Source organism: Aptenodytes patagonicus, unplaced genomic scaffold (genome assembly GCF_965638725.1).
Source record: "Aptenodytes patagonicus unplaced genomic scaffold, bAptPat1.pri.cur scaffold_620, whole genome shotgun sequence".
In the NCBI taxonomy this organism is placed as follows: domain Eukaryota; kingdom Metazoa; phylum Chordata; class Aves; order Sphenisciformes; family Spheniscidae; genus Aptenodytes; species Aptenodytes patagonicus.
In genome coordinates this window covers 6,411-10,000 of record NW_027472514.1, presented here as the reverse complement: position 1 = coordinate 10,000, position 3,590 = coordinate 6,411, and positions in this window count along the sequence as shown.

The following is a 3,590-nucleotide window of genomic DNA, read 5'->3' as shown; positions in this document are numbered from 1 at the left end:
AGTTCGAGGAATCGAGCGGTAGTTTGTCTCGGTCGAGCTAGTTCCGGAACGCGTTACCGATACACGCGCCTGCCCCGCCCGCCCCCCGCTTCTTTTCTGTTACCGTTCCTTCAGCTTTTCATTTCTTTATCGCTTTTCTTTGCGCCCGCCCTCCCCCCCCCCCGCCCCCCGCCTTACCTTTTTTTTCCTCGCCGCCGAAGCCGCCGGGGGGCCGCGGACCGGGCAGAGGTGGCGGCCCCCGGCCCCGCCCGCCCCCCCCCCCCCCCCCCGCCTTCCGCCAGTCGGTTGGCCGCCCCGGGAGACTTTAGGAGCCGGCGGCGTCCCTGCCGCCTCTGTGCCCGCGCGGCAGAGGGGAGTCCCGGCGGCGTGCGGTCTCTAAGCCCGGCTGCCGAGTCGCTGCCCTGCCGTGCCCGAGCCCCGGCTCCCGCCTTCCTCGCTCCCTCCCTCCCTCTCGCCCTGCTGCGCGCCTGCCCGCCGCCCCCGCCGCGGGCTGAAAAACCAACGAACGCAAAACGGGGCAGCGGTGGGTGTGTGTCTGCGTGAAAAAAAAACCCGCAAACGACCCAAACGGAAACCTTCTCCGAATCCCTGTATCCCCCCCCTCCCCAGCCTGCCTCTGCGCCGGCCTCCCTCCCCTGCCGCTGCCGCCGCCGTCGCGACCGAGCGCGGGAACGTTGGCGTGGCGGGAACCGGCGCCCTTTCGCCGTGGGCGGGCGGGCGGGCGGGCGGGGGCCCGGTTGCCGGGCAGCGGGGCGCGCGCGCATGCGCAGAGCGCGCGGCTGCGGACGCACACCTCCCCCAGCCCGCCCCCCCCCGCTGCTCCGGGGCGCCGGAGAGTCTGCGGTCGGGGCGGAGGGGCCGCACCCGCCGGTCGGCGGGTACGGAACTGCAGCGCGGGGAGGGAGGGAGGGCGGGAGGGGGAGCGCGCGCGCGCAGGTGTGCGTGTCGGTGTGTGTGTGTCTGTGTCTGTGTCTGTCTCCGTCTGTGTGTCTGTGTCTGTGTGTGTGTGTGTGTGTGTGTGTGTCTCTCTCTGAGCGCGCGTGTGCCGCCGGGGGGGGGCGGGGTGGCGTCTGCAGGGTCGCAGATACTTCTTCTAATACATTTGTTTCATTAAAAAAAGAAATAATAACTCGGCAATGGACGCCCCGTCCTGAAGTCTCCCGGCAGACGGCGAACTCGCCCCGGGGGCCGCCGCCTCTACCCGGCCCCTCCCCTACCAGCTGGGGAGGAAAAAAGCCGGCCGGGAGGGCAGACTTGCCGTGAGCCGGGGGGGGGGGGGGAAGGCGCGGCGGAGCGGAGCGGAGAGGCTGGACGGGGCGGTGAAGCCGGCGAGCGCACGGCGGCCACCGGTTCGGGGCGGGGGGGGCGCGTGCCTGTGGGCGCGTGCGTTGAGGGCGGCGGCGGGGGAGGGGGGCGTTTAAAAAACCCGAAATTCTTAAAAATCCATTCAAAATGACGGGGTGGCCGTCCTTGTACCATGATTCGCGTAAATCCCGAAAAAGGGGAAAAAAAAAAGTTAACCCCCCCGGACCCCCCCCCCACGCCCCCCCGCCGCCCTGCTGAAACAGGGACGGGGTGGCCCTTGCGCCAGATTCGCGTAAATCCCGAAAAAGGGGAAAAAAAAAAATTAACCCCCCCGGACCCCCCCCCACGACCCCCCGCCGCCCTGCTGAAACAGGGACGGGGTGGCCCTTGCGCCAGATTCGCGTAAATCCCGAAAAAGGGGAAAAAAAAAAAAGTTAACCCCCCCGGACCCCCCCCCACGCCCCCCCGCCGCCCTGCTGAAACAGGGACGGGGTGGCCCTTGCGCCAGATTCGCGTAAATCCCGAAAAAGGGGAAAAAAAAAAGTTAACCCCCCCGGACCCCCCCCCACGCCCCCCCGCCGCCCTGCTGAAACAGGGACGGGGTGGCCCTTGCGCCAGATTCGCGTAAATCCCGAAAAAGGGGAAAAAAAAAAATTAACCCCCCCGGACCCCCCCCCACGACCCCCGCCGCCCTGCTGAAACAGGGACGGGGTGGCCCTTGCGCCAGATTCGCGTAAATCCCGAAAAAGGGGAAAAAAAAAAAATTAACCCCCCCGGACCCCCCCCCACGACCCCCGCCGCCCTGCTGAAACAGGGACGGGGTGGCCCTTGCGCCAGATTCGCGTAAATCCCGAAAAAGGGGGGAAAAAAAAATTAACCCCCCCGGACCCCCCCCCACGACCCCCGCCGCCCTGCTGAAACAGGGACGGGGTGGCCCTTGCGCCAGATTCGCGTAAATCCCGAAAAAGGGGGAAAAAAAAAGTTAACCCCCCCGGACCCCCCCCCCACGCCCCCCCGCCGCCCTGCTGAAACAGGGACGGGGTGGCCCTTGCGCCAGATTCGCGTAAATCCCGAAAAAGGGGAAAAAAAAAATTAACCCCCCCGGACCCCCCCCCACGACCCCCGCCGCCCTGCTGAAACAGGGACGGGGTGGCCCTTGCGCCAGATTCGCGTAAATCCCGAAAAAGGGGGGAAAAAAAAATTAACCCCCCCGGACCCCCCCCCACGCCCCCCCGCCGCCCTGCTGAAACAGGGACGGGGTGGCCCTTGCGCCAGATTCGCGTAAATCCCGAAAAAGGGGAAAAAAAAAAATTAACCCCCCCGGACCCCCCCCCACGACCCCCGCCGCCCTGCTGAAACAGGGACGGGGTGGCCCTTGCGCCAGATTCGCGTAAATCCCGAAAAAGGGGAAAAAAAAAAAAATTAACCCCCCCGGACCCCCCCCCACGACCCCCGCCGCCCTGCTGAAACAGGGACGGGGTGGCCCTTGCGCCAGATTCGCGTAAATCCCGAAAAAGGGGGGAAAAAAAAATTAACCCCCCCGGACCCCCCCCCACGACCCCCGCCGCCCTGCTGAAACAGGGACGGGGTGGCCCTTGCGCCAGATTCGCGTAAATCCCGAAAAAGGGGAAAAAAAAAAGTTAACCCCCCCGGACCCCCCCCCCACGCCCCCCCGCCGCCCTGCTGAAACAGGGACGGGGTGGCCCTTGCGCCAGATTCGCGTAAATCCCGAAAAAGGGGAAAAAAAAAATTAACCCCCCCGGACCCCCCCCCACGACCCCCGCCGCCCTGCTGAAACAGGGACGGGGTGGCCCTTGCGCCAGATTCGCGTAAATCCCGAAAAAGGGGAAAAAAGTAGAAATTAGCCCCCACCACCACCCACCCACAGCTCGGCCTGGGGAGAACCGGGCTGGCCGGTCCAGCCGGCTCCGGAGCACGTGGCGGCCGGCCGCCACGTGCACCCGCCTCCGCGGCCGGACGCCACGTCTACCCGCCTCCGCGGCCGGACGCCACGTCTACGAACCTCCGCGGCCGGACGCCACGTCTACCGACCTCCGCGGTCGGACGCCACGTCTACCGACCTCCGCGGTCGGACGTCACGTCTACCGACCTCCGCGGTCGGACGCCACGTCTACCGGCCTCCGCGGTCGGACGCCACGTCTACCCGCCTCCGCGGCCGGACGCCACGTCTACCGGCCTCCGCGGTCGGACGCCACGTCTACCCGCCTCCGCGGCCGGACGCCACGTCTACCGGCCTCCGCGGTCGGACGCCACGTCTACCCGCC